This window comes from Pinus tabuliformis, chromosome 3_2, assembly GCF_031772625.1.
Source record: "Pinus tabuliformis cultivar Carrire ecotype Pingquan chromosome 3_2, CPIR1, whole genome shotgun sequence".
In the NCBI taxonomy this organism is placed as follows: Eukaryota; Viridiplantae; Streptophyta; class Pinopsida; order Pinales; family Pinaceae; genus Pinus; species Pinus tabuliformis.
The window spans coordinates 583296085-583314502 of record NC_142302.1 but is presented as its reverse complement, the minus strand read 5'-3'; the positions used below and the strand labels follow the sequence as shown (position 1 = coordinate 583314502).

The window sequence follows — 18418 nt, the reverse complement described above, 5'->3', positions numbered from 1 at the left end:
AATATTGATTAGGTTAAATAGTAATTAAGTTAAGTGAAAAGACATGTCTAAAAAGACATGCCCAGTCATGAAAGGACACCCGCTTAGGTATATATATGCGGGTCCTCATTGTAACACTCATCACTTGTACAATTTTATATATAATAAATTATTATTACAAATACCTCTTGTGTGTTTTTACATTTAAGCCTACAAGCTATCAGCTTTTATGCTTCAGTGGCATCAGAGCCATGGCGCACAATATAATCATGTGGGTCTTTGAACTTTGTTCGCCACATAATGTGGCATTACATTCACGTCCTGAATACGTTAAGCAGTTTAAAAAAACTCAAAAAACATTCAGCATTTAAAAAAATCATTTGTAGAAGTTATAGCATGTCAAAAGGAAATTGATAATAAAGAAGATGATAGCAACGATGAAGAAAGGAAACAAAGTGAAACAGGAGAAGCAGATTGTGATCAGAATGATGATAATGAAAACGATGTAGATGAGAATGATATAGATCAAGATGATGATCCAAATGAAGATGATGTGGATGAGAGTTATCTTGATAAATAAGGGGATGTACAATATCATAACAATGAAGAAGATGGGGTCAATGAAAAACTGCCATCTATGGCTTTGGAGAAGGAGCAAGCTATTGTAGATAGTGAGAAGGAAAAACCAGAAGATTTAGTCGTGCCCAAAGAAGAATATGTCAATTAGAAACTGCCATCAGTGGCTCTTGAGGAAAAGTAGGCTCTTGAAGATGTGGAGAATGTGAATACCTTCGAAAAAACAAGGATGGTGGGTAAAGGCAGTTCAATTATCACTGCAACTAGTGTGACTGTTGGTGTAAGCGACATGCAAGGTCATCCACATTTAGATATCGATCTTAATGTGCCTAATGAAGGAGTAGTGGAAGATGGTTTGATACAATGTTGCACTAATCGTTATCGGGATTAAATCAACGCGGGGAAAAAATTGGAAAAAATCGTAAAAATCGGGAAAAAAATCGTAACATACAAAAACATTCATTTTTTTTTCAAATTTTTTAATATCTAAAGCATCTACAACATAAAATAAATACATTGACACATAAATATGATAAAAAAACTAATATATAAGATGTTTAATATCATTTCTAGTGCCACATCACACATAACAGTGAATCATGTCCTGAATAGTAAGTCCTGACTCATGACTCCCAACTCAGCCTCAAAATATCAACAAAAAATATAATAATGTATCTCATATCATGAGTCATAATGTCATATACAATGAAATGAACCAAATAACCAAAGTCTAATACTACTGATTTCCTTTGCCCCTCTAGATGTAGATGTCGGTGGAGTTGGCAGTAGACTCTGCTGTGCTCTAGAAGCTGAAGAACTAGGAGCTACAGGAGGTAGACCACATCCTCTACTGGTGACAAGGGTAGCTTGGGTCACCTCCTCCTCCTCATAAAAAATTAAAAAATAATAATAATAATAATAATCATTTTTTTCCACGATTTTTTCATAAAAATCGCCAAAAAAAATTTAGTGATTTAATCGACAAATAATATCGCCTATTTGAAAAAATCGCAATTTTCTGATTTAATCGAAATTAGCGCAACACTAGTTTGATGACTTGTTTTTCCTCTCAAATTTCTGCACATGTGACAAGTTCAAAGCTTGCTACTGTAAGTGGTCATAATTTTGTGTTTTCATCAAGGGTGCGTCGTGGTGTTATCGCAAGTCAAACGGTGTCAGCCACTGTGGTCAAAGGTGTGACCAGTCGATTAATAACTATATATTATATAATATAAATCAAATATATAATTAAATTAATTAAACTAATTATAAATTAATTTAATAAATAATAAATAAATTAGAATTACTAAAAAAAATGTTAAGAGTTATAAAAAAAAATTAAAAGAGAGAAAAAAAAGAGTTATAAAAAATAATTAGAATTATGAAAAAAAATAAAATTAGAGTTATTAAAAAAATAAAATAAAAATGATAACCTCATATTCAAGACAATGTTACCGAGCGAATTATACAGGAAGAGGTGCCAATGGCGTCGAGTTACTTATGCCGAGATGACAAATGCAAACTGAAGGAAACTGCGACAATAAGCTTTGAGGACAAAGCTTCTGAAGGAAGGGGCTATGTTATGAATATAATTCGTAATAAGTAAATAAATAAAATGAATGTAAATATTAAATAATCAAATATTGATTAGGTCAAATAGTCATTAAGTTAAGTGAAAAGGCATGTCTAAAAAGACATGCCCAGTCATGAAAGGACACCTTCTTAGGTATATATATGCGGGTCCTCATTTTAACAATCATCACTTGTACAATTTTATATATAATAAATTATTATTACAGATACCTCTTGTGTATTTTTACATTTAAGCCTACAAGCTATCAGTTTTTATGCTTCATGCAAACCCCTGTTTTATTTTCTTTGGATCATGATTCATCTAGAGCAGACAAGTGAAGGTACCTGTTTGTTTTTGGTTACAAGTTTCTATGGCTCAGATTTTGGGTATATGTTGTTATGGTCTTGGCCCTAGAGAAGATTGCCTGTGTATGATGTTGGCGGACAAGTGTCTATATCTCTCAACTACCAGTCACACTTTGGCACTATATCATGTTACTGCTACTGTGTTTATATCTGTCACTATGTCTATATCTATACGGTGTTTCTTTGGCACTATCAGTCACTACTATTGTTTGCTTGGAATCAATTTCATGATGTTGCTTTGTTATTTTCTGGCAACCCTAATGTTTTGGCAAGACAGTGATATAGTTTTTGTGCTAGCTTATGAAAGTGGGACTCTCGGTATTGACCTAGTGTTATTGGTTATCGGCAGCGATATCAAATCCTGCATTCCTTAGTTTGGTTTTGGCCAACTTCTGGCCCGCACTTCTTATGTACATCTTCTTCTGATAATGAAATATATTGCTACCTATTTACCAAAAAAATAAATAATAATAATATCTAATTATGTATGAAATAGGTGTGAGATAGGATTAAGAATAGAGATAGGAGATGGGCAGAATATGTGTTAATTTTAGGTTAACATGTTCTTTGCTTAGGACTGTTACTTCAATATTCCATATTAGCCCATTTATCAGTCCATTAGCAATCACATGAATCATTAACTACAGAAAGAACATCAACAACGAATATAGAAGACAAGCCAAGACAAGAGGATACAAGAATATGGCTCAAGCCAGGGAAAAACCCCAAGATGGGGAAAACCCTTGATCAATTCTTCTTATTATTAATATCAAATGTTCAGAGAGAGAGAGAGAAAGTACAATAATGTAAGTCAAGATTGACTTGATGAATAACTGTCCAAAACTACCTTGTAAAGTTCGCAACTTTAACTGATGTAGCTTGCTGCCTAGTTAGGGTTCCTAATAGCCATAGTCAAATTCTTCCAAACAATTCTTGTGGTCTCCCAACAACTGTGGCTTTCCTTCCTAGACAATCTCCTTAGATCTGGGTTTGCTTCTCTATTGTAGGGTCAGGTGACCTGGTTAGGGTAAAGCACCAACACTTTAGCCCTCTTCCACTTGCTCAAAACACCTCTATCAGTTGCGGCCAGATTTCAAACAAGGTCTGCAATATAATACTGCTAGTCTGAGCTAATACCAGCCCTAAAGTAGACCTGTGGCTCTCCTTCTACTAGGGTATGAAGCTCGGCCTTCATATAACCCTTGATACAGGCCTGCGTCATCCCTAAATCACAGAGGCTGCCTTCTGCTCCTACCCAGTGTTGATTTGTGTAGCTTGGGAGGTACTACAAGCCCTAGGGTTCAGGGTTTGAAGGGCAAAGCACCACAAGGGCAGCTTGTGGGCTTGGAACCCAAGTGTGGGGTTTTCTTTGGAGTGAGATATATGGCATCAGGAAGCGGGACCACACAACCAAAATCATGGTTTCCCATGTAGTGCCACTCCTAAAGCTATTGTCCCATAGAAGAGATCCGATGAGACTAGGATACAAGATTAACCACCAAGTTGGGACAAGAGAACAAGAGTACAATCCAAGCTACATCCCACCGAATCCCCCCCACTAGTCCATGTCCAAATGTGCCCAAGAAAAGTAGGCATAAACACCCAATTACATAATGAAAAGCCATACCTTTGGATTTGGAAGGCCCCCTTCAAACATACGATCATAACAGGTGGGCGAGGGCACACAATGGTTGGCTCAGGTGGCAGAGAATGGTGGCACATCGAGCTATCTGGTGGCTACAAAGGGATGTCGGCTAAAGACAAATCCATGAGAAAGATTCTTCTATAGGGGACCCACTAGTGGTGGGTAGCAAGACCTTCACATTATTACTAAAAAATTATGTGCATCATAATCGAACAATGGAATTTATGCCTAGAATCTCATTTAATCCACAGAAGCTATAGAAATTTGTAAACAATAGTCACAAAGATGCGCCAAGCTTTGATTTAAATGCCAACAATCTGATCTTCATGCCTCCTTGTACAAACCTTTGCTCTGCTACCTTGTTGGAGAAATAGGATGTTTGTAAATTAAATTTGTTTTTCTTCTTCTTTGTAATTACTTATGAATTTGTTGGCATTATCTTATTATATTCTTCTCCTTTCATCAAGCAATTACCAAACATTAAAAAAACATGAAGATCACAAAAACAAAGAACACAAGTTATAGGCTCCAAGCTAGCGTAAAACCCCTCCAAGGGGAAACCCAGAAAATTCACTTCTTATAGAATCAGATCAAATGAGATATCCAAGACCCTTCAACCCTCTAGAAGCCAAGTCAAACCTCTCCAAGGGGAAACCCAAAAAATTCACTTCTTATAGAATCAGATCAAATGAGATATCCAAGACCCTTCAACCCTCTAGAAGCCAAGTCAAACCTTTCTTTCCTTCCTTATCCATTTCAGATTTTGGCCCTACTCTTTCTTAACGAAATTTCAGATCAGATGCTCCAAATTATGTGTCCAAAATGAGCTCCAACTCACCATCTATTTATACTATCTACAGTGGTGCGAATAGACATGTCCTTTGGTGCAGAGCCCACATGACAGGCAAGGCGGACTTGACAAGTAGGCCGACTTAGCTTCTAGAGAGAATTTTACCAAAATACATATTAAAAAAAATATTTTTCCTTTTTCTTTACAATAGGTCCAAATAGGACTTTGACTCATTAAATCCTAGAAGCATGTAGAACATGCTTAACTAGTAGAATAATAATTTCTTGAGCATGAAACTCATGCTTGAAAAATAAATTTTCTTTTTCTTCTTTTTGCTTTTTACATAAAATTTATTTTGATACAATTATGAAGACCGAACTTAGTTACATTCTCCAACAATTATGCCACCTGGAAACCTTTAATACCTATTGACCCACTTTGACTAGCTATAACTTGACAATGCCTTCATTGTTTGGGAAATTCAACATGGCATGTCATCCTCTCATCAAACTAAACAATTCGGGACTAAGTTGACTTTTGACTTTTGGGACCACTTGCATTAGGAAAGAGGAACTACCTCGAGAAACATGAAAAGTTGACTTTGTGAGACTGCCTTGTATGAGAACTATCTAAGGGATAATGCACAAAGGCCAAGGCCAGAATCCCAGATACAGACTCCATAGACCCATAACCATGTCATATTACATGGGTGCACCTTAATGCAAGCTGGACTAGCCCATACACTAGTGATCAGCCCTACATATGTAAGCTCCTCTAAAACCATGAGTCCTCAAGTAAGCTCATCCAAGGCCCTCCAATCCCATATAGGACGAAAGGGACCAAAGATGAGCCCAAAAGAACCAGCCATGGCCGACCAAACAGAGGGTCTAGAACACCTAATACAAAGCCCCACATGGTGTGAAATGTGTTGCAAAACTATGTGTACCCCTACTAACATAAAGGGTAACAATCACCATGATCAATTACAAGGTTAAAATGAGTGAAGGCTCATCAAGCGGGGTTGTAAGCACTTAGTTAAAGATTTTTTCTTTGTAATCAATTGAATTTATAAAGTGAAGGGGTTATATAAAAGAATTGAATCAAGTGTATAAACAAAAAGGATAAACATGGATTTTAATAAAAAGAAAGAAGTTTTTTGTATAGGCCTTTTTAACCCTGGTATAGGATTATTAAGATTCAAAGGGAGTATTCAAGAAAAAGAGATTAGCATCATTATCGATGTGAACCATAACAAAATTACAATAATGTCAATTAGGTGCATCAACACTTTTGTCATGAACACATACAAGTAAATAATTGATAGTTATAATTTCATACCCAAATTCAATGTTATGCCTATGATAAAAATATTGACATAATTTTTTATTCAACCTAGCTGGAAACATTGGGTACCTTCATCTTAAACATGAAGAGGAAATTATTTACATTATCCTATAGGAAGAAGAAGACAACATTGCAAGGCACTACAATGAGATCATGCTCAGTGGCACCCTCATCAAAAGAGTTGGCAGATGTATTAGAAGTGATCCTCCAAGTAGACAGAAGTTAATACAAAAGTCGCAAGATCACTAGAAATATTTTGAAAAGGTTGTTGTTGATAAAGATGAAACTTCTTGTCTAAGGGACTCAACAAAACAAGAAGTCAACAAATATAACAAAGTGCAATCATAAGACAAGAGTCTTGAGATCTCAAGAAGAAATTATCAAAGGATGAAGGAAATTCTTCTCTAAAGAAACCTAATCAGAAATTGCTTGAATAAAATAAAAATTTAAAGAATGAGAAGCCAAAGAGTTAGAAACATTTTTTTTTGTGTGCCTAGAAGAATTGGCAACTAGACCAGTTTCGTACTCGCGTGACACAGGATGTTGATTTGCATAGCTTGGCAGGTACTCCCACACCCCAGGGTACAGGGTTTGGGAGAAGTTCGACCCACATGGGTTCTGTGGATGAAGTACCCAAGCAATGGATTTTGCACACAAAGTTGTGGGCATGAAACCAAGAGGAGTTGTCAATGGTTTAATTATTGAGGGCATGTGGGTCACCCTTGAAGGGCTAAGGGGCACCAAAGGCATTAATGTGGTGGTGTTAGATGAATGAAAATAATTTTTGTTCACAGGTTTTATGGAGTTTTAGCAAATTGTTAAGGTCGGCTTGGTGAAATCCAAGTGCAAACATCAAAGGAGAAGGACAACTAAGGTAGCCACAGGCTTATAGGAGCTATTCCAAGTGAAGGACGAACAAATCTTTGCATCTTTTCTATGTCTTTGGATTGGGTCGAGTTAGGGCAGTGTTGGCCGAGTTGGAGAGGCAATTTTTCGTGCATGTGTGGTGCAAATCTCTTGAGAACATGCCAAGTTATATCTTTGTTTGTTAAAAGTGGGTTGAGCCCTTTGGGAGTAGATATGAGGTCATTTTACCTTGGAACAGACCTGTGATAAAGGGACGAGATATGTTGTGGGACAGCACAGGAGATAAGGGCTTGAAGAAAGGGATTTGCACAGGAATTTGAGGAAGATTAGGCCAAATGAATTAGGGTTGATGTGGTTGTTACAGGAAGCCTTAACAGAGGGCCAAAACTTTAGAATTTTATGCACAGGACCATGGAGTACAGGGTAGAAGAAGACTTCCTAAGAAGAGATATGTCGGGTGTCTTTCCAAGTTGATTTTCTAGGTGAAGAGGGTTGTTTGTGTTTGAACAACAGTGATAGATCAGCCTATGTACAAAGATTTGGAGGCCTATTAGTGGCTGATTAGAGAGCCCTAGTACAGTGGACAAGGGCAAGCTTGTCACTATTAAGTGGGCAGGTTGTTTGGGCTCTAGTTCATTGACTTCAAGGGTGGAGGATTGATGATAAGAGGGTTGGTCATTGTGCCCTAGTTCAGTGAGTTGCAAAAGATCAACTTCAGTGATAAGAGGGCAGCCTCCAAGCCCTAAGTTTTGTCTTCTTTGGAGTGGCAGAGAAGTAAGAAGTGGGCAGTGGTGAAGACCCTATGTGTTTGTGCCTTTGGTGGAGCAAAGAGCAATTAGTGGGCACATTTGATTGGCCCAAAGTTTAGTGACATTGGAGGAGAAATGATCATTGATAGTGCTAGTTTGTTGAGTTGGAGATGCATGCTTTTTGAGGGAGCAAAATTTGTGTGATCAGTAGAAGGGACGGCAAAGTACCCACCAAATGTGTTCAAGGTATGTGGAGTAAAAGGGTTGTGGAAGTACTACATCAGCAAGTAGGTCAAGTGTACTTTGTTCAGGGTAGATTGGTCATCATAGTTGTTGATACCAAGCCCTAGTTGTTTTCTTGTATCAGGGTTGATTGTAAGGGCCATGATCCCTGGTATGGGAGCCCTAAGATTGTTGTATTAAAGATTTGTAATATAACAAGTGTTGGGTTAAAATTTGTCTTGTGTACTAGTTGATTCATTGTTGTGTATTTTACGCTATGCAAAGTAGAAGTGTTGTGGTATTTGAGTGTATTTGTGATCATGATCTTAGACTCAAACCAGATTCTTGAGTGTCGTGGAAAAATCAACATGGTATCAGAGCTACTTTGAAGGGCCGTTGAATCAAAGTGTGCACAACGTACAGCTTAAGGAGTTCATTTCATTATTATTGAAGCCCTAAAAGCAATGGCGAAGTTGTCAGTTGGTCTACGATACGAGGATAGATTGGATGGCTTGTCCAACTATAGTCGTTGAAAGGAAAGGATCAAGTTGGTCATGATGGTGAACAAGATTTGGGAATTTGTCGACAAGGAGATCAAGAAAATGGCTGGCCCTAAGGTATTCAAAGCGTATGAAGAGTTGGATATAAAGGCAAAGCTGATCATCCTAGATGGTGTCAAAGATCATTCGATACCTCATCTATCCGGGAAGAGCTCTGCCCATGAGATGTGGAAAGCCATTTGGGATCTGTTCCAGAATAAGAACGAGAACCGATTGTTGGTATTGAAAGATAAGTTGAAGAGCACCAAGATGTTGGATGGTGAAGGAATGATCCCGTATCTGACGAGATTGTCTCAAGTTCGAAATGAGCTTATTGCCATCAGTGAGACTGTTTCAGATTCTAAGATGGTGAGGGTTGGTTTGAAAGGGTTTACTGAGGAATGGAATCCCTTCATCAAAGGGATCATCGCTTGTGAGAAGCTGCTAGACTGGAACAAGTAGTGGGATGACTTCATTTAGGAAGAACTGTGAGTCAAGGACCTTCATAAGAAGAAGAAGACTTTTGATGATAATGAAGCTCTTGTAGGGAGGATGAAGGGCAAGCCAAAGAAGGACTCGAGCAAGCTAAAGTGTTTCAGTTGTGGTGAATATGGTCATTATTTAACAACGTGTTCAAGGAAGAAGGGAGATAATAAGAACAAGAAGGGGATGGATATAGCAAGTGTTGCTACTTCTTCTGAGCTAGATGACCCCTCAAGAAGATTAGAGGATGAGGATTTTGCCCTAGTTTCTCATTTCGTTGAGGGTACCATCAATGAGATCGCATGGTACGTAGACAGTGGAGCATCTAAGCATATGATAGGTTCATGTGATGTGTTGGAGACTCTAACTATGTGGAACTCGAAGTTGCACATGATGGTAGGCAACAAGAGTCAGAAAGAGATCAGAGGATCAAGTGTTGTGCCATTCAGGATGAACTTAGGACGGTTGTTACGAGTTCAAGGTGTATAGTTTGTACGAGAGCTCAAATAAAACATGTTCTATGTCTCATTGATCAAGCAAAAGGGGTATGAGGTGATTTTCCAGGATGAGAAAGTAAGACTCAGGCCCTGAGGCTCTAACTCTGTTGGAGTTGTCATTGAAGTTAGGGAGCATGGTCTATATCAGCTAATGGGCAAGGCTATAGATCATGAGAATCAAAAGTTGCAGGTTCCTAAGGCTCAAAGGGAGCCAAGTTCTAGCGGGAGTATGCAGGTTCAAAGGGAGAATGGCAACCCAAGAACAACGCGTGGTCACTTGGGAGTAAGGGGACTTCTACGGTTGGAAAGAAGAAACTGTGGGACGGCATGAAGGCCTATCAGGACGGGAAGAAGAAGCAGGAGGCTTCAGGTGGCAGAGACACTACTGTGACAAGCATGATTCATTCTACGGGATATGCTGCAATGGTGAATGCCAGAAGTTGGGCTAGTGTTGCCAGTGATGATGATGATGAGATACTTCCAAGTGGTGGAAGTACCTCCCTCACTAAGAGGGAGTGTTGATTTGTCTAGCTTGGGAGGTACTCCCACACCCTAGGGTACAGGGTTTGGGAAATGTTTGACCCACATGGGCTTTATGGGCGAAGTACCCAAGAAATGGGTTTTGCACCCAAAGTTGTTGTCGTGGAACCAAGCAGAGTTTTCGATGGTTTAATCATTGAGGACATGCGGGGCACCCTTGAAGGGCTAAGGGGCACCAAAGGCATCAATGTGGTGGTATTAGATGAATGAAAGGAATTTTTGTTCTCATTTTTTATGGAGTTTTAACAAATTGTTAAGGTTCACTTGGTGAAACGAGATGACCCTTGGTGGCTAAGGGAAGCCCACCATGAACTCTATAAAAACGACGCAAGGTGAGTTCATTCATATACACATCCAAGTGCAAACATCAAAGGAAGACATATGAGGTGGCCACAACCCTGTAGGAGTTATTCCCAGTGAATGAAGGATAAATCTGTGTATTTTCGGTGTCTTTGGAGTGAGCCGAGTTAGGGCAGTGTTGACCGAGTTGGAGAGGCAGTTTTTTGTGCATGTGTTTGGTGCAAATCACTTGAGAACAAGCCGAGTAATATATCTATTTGTTGCAAGAGGGATGAGCCCTAATTGGGAGCATATCTTAGGTCATTTTACCTTGGAACTAACCTATGATCAAGGACTAAGATGTTTTGTGGGATAGCACAAGAGATAAGGGCTTCAAGGAAGGGATTGTGTACGGATTTGAGGAAGATTAGCCCACAAGAATTAAGGCTAACATGGTTGTTATAGGAAGCCCTAACAAAGGGTCGAAACTTCGGAATTTTGTGCACAAGGTTGTGGAGTATAGGGCAAAAGAAGACTTCCAAAGAAGAGGTATGTTGGTTGTCTTCCCAAGTTGATTTGCTAAGTGATGAGGGTTATTTAATGTGTTTGAACAGTAGTGATAGATCAGCCTATGTACAGAAATTTGGAGGCTTGTTAGTGGCTGATAGGTGTTGGAAAATGTAACTAGGTTTGGTCTTCATAATTGTTAATGTACTTATGTCATTATATAATTGAAAAACAAGAATAAGAATATTGATTTAAAAGCATGGGTTTCATGCTCAATTTATAATTGTCATCTAGGTCAACCATGTTCTTCATGCTTCTAAGTTTTTTATTCAGAAGGAGTCAAATAGTCCTCCACAAGACCAAGTCGGCCCTCCAGATTGTCAAGTCGGCTTACCCAAATAGACACGACCCTTCATTGGACACACTACTATAAATTGGTAGTTCTCTCTCAACGTGGAAGGATTTTCATGGAAGTTCCGAGATATATAAATACGAGTCTTCTGAGGCAGGATGAGCAAGTTTTAGTGTTAAAGGGACGTCGGAAGATTTGAATTTCCTATGACATATGATCTGGGCAACATGCGAATCCCTGAAGTTAAGATCTGAATTCCTTGTGATATATGATCTGGACAAAATGTGAATCTCTGAAGTAAAGATCTGAATTTCTTGTGACATATGATCTGGAGAAAATGAGAATCCCTGAAGTTAACATATGAATTTTTTGTGACATGATCTGGACAAAATGTGAATCCCTAAAGTTAGAATTATGAAAAGATGTGCTACTAAACAAGGCTATTTCTATGATGACTTGTGAGCCCTAGAAAGACTAATATATATATATATATATATATATATATATATATATATATAGATATATATATATAAAGTGCGAAGCCATAATGACTGTAATATTCAAGCTAGAAGAGGATTGAACAGACTATAAGAAGGGGGCCACAAGAAGAATAAAGTATCTTTGTGGATAAGGCATCTTGTGACAGATCAGCTATTCCTTTTCTTTTTCAACGAAACGGTTATGGGACTACCCATTAGAACTCGTTTATACAGCTTTTTTTCACAATTTTCACCAAGTAGAGCATGTCTCCAAAGATTTGAACCCGCCATGACCAGAAACAAAATATGCGCCTCTGCCATTTGAGCTCAACTCCTATGAAAAAACAGCTATTCTTATTGAAGATGAATCTTGACAAAATTGGAGGCTGACTTGGGGATCTTATGGAGGAATTTGTCTTGGTCTTGGTCTTGGATGTCTCATTTTGATTTGATTCTATAAGAAGAGAAGAATCTTACTGGGCTTTCCCCTTGGAGGGGTTTTTCCCTGGCTTGGACTCTACATCTTGTGTTCTCGTGATCTTCATGTATTTTTGTTTTGGTAATTGCTTGATGAAGAAGAACTAATAAAAAAATAAAAGGCCAACAAACATCACAAGTAATTATCAAGTATGGAGAATCAACTCTAAATCTACATTATATTAATTTTCCAACTAGGTATCAGATCTAAGGTGGTTTGAAGGAGGTTTGGAGATCACATTCGATTGGTTTGCACCTTACAAATTAATTTCGGCCTATACTTTGACATATTTTAGTGGATCGCTTGTCTCTACATATGATAACTAACAATATCACTAAGTGTGAAAAAGAGACCTTGACATATAAACCATGATCTTGACAAGATATTGGCATCATTTTAGAGTGGCTCGCTCTTACATGTACCCTTCTCGTAATAACCTGTGATGACTACTTGTGGAATACACTAAGGAATGTTTGATTACACTGACTCGTTCTTTCTTCATATACAATGTAAAGGCTCATGTAAAAGATCCTTGACTATATATAGTTTGAAGGCTAGTTCTATGATGATCTTGTACTATTCTATGGCAATGAAGATAGATTAACATTCCTTGCTCCTATGGCTCATATTGGCTTGGGGATAGAACAGTGATTCGTTTAACTAACTCATACAATTTGTTACCCGTGGATCGAATTGAGTATAGTCTCAATCTATGACATCTTCAATGATCCTACTATGATTTCAGTGGCAATGATACAGTAGCATTGAATTCACTAACATACAATGGCATAGTTTCATATGTCAATGACAAACAATATATGGTGGTTGACATAACTAGATCATATGTGTGGTTATGCCCTTGATGGAAAATTAGTGATTTGGTCATGTTGAACAGTAACCATGGTAACAGTTAGATGGCTGCAAGTAACACTCTACAAGATCCTGATCTGAAATTCTACGGAATCTATTCGAAGCACTGTGATGACCTTTAACTTTGACCATACGTATGGTGTATTGACAAACAGTGTAGGACTGTGAGAACTAATAGTGATATGAGAGTATGATATCCAAGTCACTTCGGTGTGCAAATATAATAGGTCACACAAATCACAACAATGATATGATGGCATGCAATATTGGTTGCTATAGTGCTATTTGCAACGAGACAATGCGAGTTCGTTTTGAGCTACTATACCAAGATCAGATTATTCTCTCTATGTTGCAAGTTTGAAGACCTATCTACAAAGCGAATTTTTTGAAACAATGCATATGGGTATGGCAAAAGTTAAATGGGCTTGAAGAAAGAATTGGATCTTCAAGGTCTTGGCATCTAGGGCTTGTAAACCCTAGCAAAAGTATGGAAGAAAGAAGGAGAAAACCCTAGAGATAAAAACCTTAATTGTTTGTTGTAGCTGTGAAAGGAAAAAGGACATAGTTCTTAAGCATGCTAGGTACTATGTCATGTTGACGTGAAGACCAGCTTTGATGAAAGTGGCAGAGAAAGGCCTGATAAGAGAATGCTTAGGGTTTGAACAAAACCCTAGCATGAGTTGTTGAAACAAAGAAACCTTGATGATGAGGATGTTAATTTATTGAGTGGATGTGAGAAGTATAAGATCAAGTGGAAGTTATTGTTGTTCATAAAATATAAGTGCTCTATCTCTCTTCTTATACTATTATTGATTTCTTTAATCTAGTCTCTTGTTTTATATTCATTGCTTAATTGTAACTATTCTTTTGTGATCTCCCCGAATAGGCTTGCAGATACATGTTAAAAACTATCTAGGCTAGAAGAAGTTATAATATCAAAACAAAAGTTTGTGACAAGACCTAGATTTAGAGGAAGCTTCAAAGGGAGCTTTGAATCTTGAAAGGGTTGTGGATTCAGAGGGAGCTTTGGATCCAGAAAGAACCTTGAATTTAAAAGAAGCTTTGAACTCAGAGGGAGCAGTTTGATTCTCAAGTTTTGAGGTATGTATTTAAGTATTATTTTTAAATTTTATAGCCAAAGTTGTGATAGGCCTTTGATAAGCCTCTGTCCTAGATGAAGTACTTGCACTTCAGGGACAAGCTTGGACTTGTTAAGATAGGCCTTCTCAGTAAGAGGATAGACGTCTTTCCTATGTGTCATGTTTGACCAGATTAGGGAATATGGTTCGATAGCATCATGGACAGACATTCTACCTTAGGGAGAGTGGTCTAGTATGGGACAGTTATTCTACCCTAGGAGAATGGTTCGGTAAAGGACAATCATTCTTTTCGTATCAAGGAAGAATGGTCCTTTAGGCCCAGTTACTCAAAAGAGTAGGTGCCTTTCTGAATTGGCCCAATCACTCTATAAGAGTGGGTGCCTTTGTTAGGCTCAGATACTTGTTGAGTGAGCCTTTTGGCCTAGAGTGAGGCTTGTGATGTTAGGGTTTGTCCAAGATAATGGAAACCCTATGATGTAAGGATCCTTGAGGGTTTTGACCCTATGATGTGAGGAGTTGAATGTCCTCTAGTGTTTGGCCAACCGTGTATAGTTGTAACATGGATGTTTCTGGAGGTTTGACCTTGGTGATGGCAAACCTGTACTAGTCTATATTGTTGAAGAATCTAGGGCAATGTAGTGTAGTGTGATTCTTCGTTACTTGATAACAATTTGTGGAGTATTTTTACTTTTCTTTATTAGCTTATTCTTCTTCTTCTACTTATTAGTGCATATGTGTGTACTTCATCAAACTGCTACCAAAACATAAAAACAAGAGCACAAGATGTTGGCTCTCTGCCAGAGCCAAAACCTCTCTTCTCTTGAGAGGAAAACCCTTTAGTGAATTTTTCTTATTGAAGCGTCTATTGATCAATGTCAAACCCTAGACCCCTGACAAAGAGATCCTCCAAGCACAAGTCAAGACCTTTCTTCTTTCTGCACTTCGTTCCCCAACACTTCCTTCTTCCGGCACTTTGTTCTTCTTTCAACTTGTTAGTAAACCTTGTTGCACTTGCTCTAGAGGAGAAACCTGATGAGACCCTTTTCCTATGATGGTTCATTTCTTCTCTTCACCAATCAACTAACTTGTATGACTGTAATGGGAGGGTTGTTATGACAATAGAGACAACCTTCTTTCCTTCACACGTGTGACTGTAATGGGCCTTAGAACAGCCCTCTTATATTCGCTTTTCTTCCTTGATCCTTCTCTTGCGAGAGTGGTCTTGTAGGCTTGGTTTGAACCCTAAACAATGAGATATGGTGAGTGGTCTTGTAGACTTCCCTTTTAACTTCCTTTCTCGGTTTATCTCCTCGCTGATTTCAGAGCTTGAATGAATGTGTTGTATTGGAGTGGACAGCCTCTATAAATAGAGGATTGCCTCTCCATTTAGGCCGACTAGAAGGTCGACTAGTCAACTGTTTGTAGGCCGACTTTGAGGACTGCTCTTATGCTTCGGATTTCTTCTTTTTAGGATGTCGTAGCTTGGAGGATGCTTGTGGCTTTGCTTGGAGGTATTCTCTTGACCATAATACATATACATACAAGGTATAACATGCCCTTAAGGTCTTCAACTTATTCTTTTGACTATTTGACTCACCTATAGCACTTTAAATAGTGTTAGACCTATTTCAATGAGCAAGAAACTCATTGACATATATTATAAAAATAATATTTCTTTTCTTGAATAAATAAAAATATCAAAAGTACATTTATGAAGACCGAACCTAGTTACATTTCCTTCAACATATATACCATAAGGTTGAGGTGCCATCTGGATCATGGTGACTAGTTGTTGTACCTTAGGCTAAATAGCCTATATGATGGTACTTAGGGTTGGTACCTTAGAAGTAGCCTAGATGGTACCTAGATCCCTGTAAGATGGGTTGGTACCTTCGCAGTAGCCTAGAAGGCTAGATCCCTATAAGATGGGTTGGTACCTTGGCAGTAGCCTAGATGGTACCTATATCCCTGTAAGATGGGTTGGTACCTTGGCAGTAACCTACATGATACATAGATCCTTGAAAATTGTTGGGTTGGTACCAAGGTTGCGGGAGAGCGCCCCCCCCCCCCCCCCCCGGATCCCGCTCGCAATCTGCGCTCCGAGCGAGAATGACTCGGGAGTGGGTTGGGAGCGCGTTCCCTAACCAAAAAAATTGCTCCCTATTTTTTTTCAAGTCGACTTAGGGAGCGTCGCTCTGGAAGCGATTTTTCCAATCCGAGAGCAGTCGACTTAGGAAGCGTCGCTCTAGAAGCGATTTTTCCAACCCGAGAGCAGTCGGGGAGCGATCGCTCCTGACCGCTCCCGGGTTGGAAAAATCGCTCCCATCCAGCAGAGAGCGATGCCCGCGCGGGAGGGAGAGGCGACGACAGCGTGGAGAGAAGGAAGGGGAGGGGAGGGAAAAAAGGGGGGGACGGGAGGGGGGAAATAAATAAACCCTCTCCCTCTCATTATTCATTTCATTCTAAATTTCTAAGTGTGAGAGAGTGAGAGAGAGCAAGAGAGAATTTGGAGCAAGGAGAGGCATCCAAGGGGAGATTGAAGAGCTTGCAAGGGGAGATTGGAGGCCAAAGAGGTAGGATCTACACTCTAATCTAGCAATTTTTTTTTGCTCATTCCTAAATGAATAAATTTCTCTATTTCCCATTCCCATTCCCATTCCATTTTTTTGCAAATTCAAAACTTCAAATTTCAAACATCATGGTTATATTGCTTGGCATTTTCTTCTTCTTGGTTCCTTTTTTGGTTATTATGGTGTTGGAGAGTAGAAAAAGGAGGGTTGAAAATGAAGAAGGGGATGAAGAAGTGGGTTATAGTGGATTTGATGAAAACCTTAGAGAGGAGTACCTTGGTGAGGAGGAGCTGGAGGAGAGTGAACATGAGTCAGCTCAAAAAACTAAACAAGACCAAACCCCATTGTGGAAATATGTTAATAGGCCTGAAGCAGGGAAAGGGGGTGGAACCACTAAATTTCACTACCCCCATTGCAACAATAATTACACAGGTTCATACACCCATGCCAGAAAGCACCTCTGTGGGAAAAGGCCATGGGATGGAGATAAACAAATAGGAATCAAAACTTGTATATGTGTGTCACTAATAGATAGAGCCAAATACTTAAGGGAAGAGCAAGAAGCCCAATACAAATCTAAAAAATCAAAGGGTTTCTTTGAACCAAGCTCACAATCACATGCACAAAGCATGGCAGTGGATATGGAGGCACAAGGTCACCAAACATCTCTTTAAGGCATAGAACCATATCAAATTTCCTTGATGAAGGGTGTAGGAATGATGTGGATTCAAAAGTTTACAGGTTTCTCTATGCATGTGGGATACCATTCAATGTTCTTCGCTCACCTTATTGGCATGAAATGGTTTCTTCCATAAATGATGCCCCTAAAGGATACAAGAGCCCTAGGTATGACAAGGCTAGAACCATTGGACTTGATCATGAAAAAGCAAAAATATCACATTCTTTGAGTAGAATGACAAATTCTTGGACTGAGCATGGGGTGTCCATTGTATCTGATGGATGGACAAATGTAAAAGGCAAGCCATTGATAAGTGTTTTTGTTGTGTCTGTTAGTGGTGCCATCTTTCTTTCAGCATATGATTACTCAGACAAGTTCAAGACCGACATCAACATTGCAGAACCATTACTTGAAACAATTGACCGTATTGGGCCATACAATGTCATCCAAGGCATCACTGATAATGTTCCTAATTGTAAGGCAACGGGAGCAATTATTGAGGATAAATACCCTAACATATTTTGGTATGGGTATTTGGTTCACACAATCAACCTTTTGATGCATGATATTATTAAGAACAAAAACCAACAATACAAATGGATTGGTGATTTGTACAAGAGAGGCAAAGAAATGGTAAAATTTATTACAAATCATAGCAATACCCATGGCCTTTTCCGCAATCACTCAAGATTGGAGTTGTTGAAGATTGCGAAGACTAGATTTGGTAGTTATTACCTCACGTTCAAGCGTCGTTTCAAGGTAAGAGAGTCATTGGCTAGCATGGTATCAAGTCCACACTGGCAGGGATTAAAGGAAAGGGCTACAAATGCAACTAACATGCAAGGTTTTGAACAGGTGGAGTAGACCGCTCTTGATGGTCAGTTTTGGGCATGTGTGAGGCACGTATTGGAAATCACCAAACCCATTTATCACAT

The 18418-nt window shown here is 38.8% G+C and overlaps 1 protein-coding gene across 4 annotated transcripts in view; it reads right to left on the bottom strand.

Moving 5' to 3' along the window:
* Positions 1–18418, bottom strand: part of LOC149181899 (uncharacterized) — a 231740-nt gene that overhangs the window by 3191 nt on the left and 210131 nt on the right. The gene's annotated exons all lie outside the window — the stretch shown is intronic.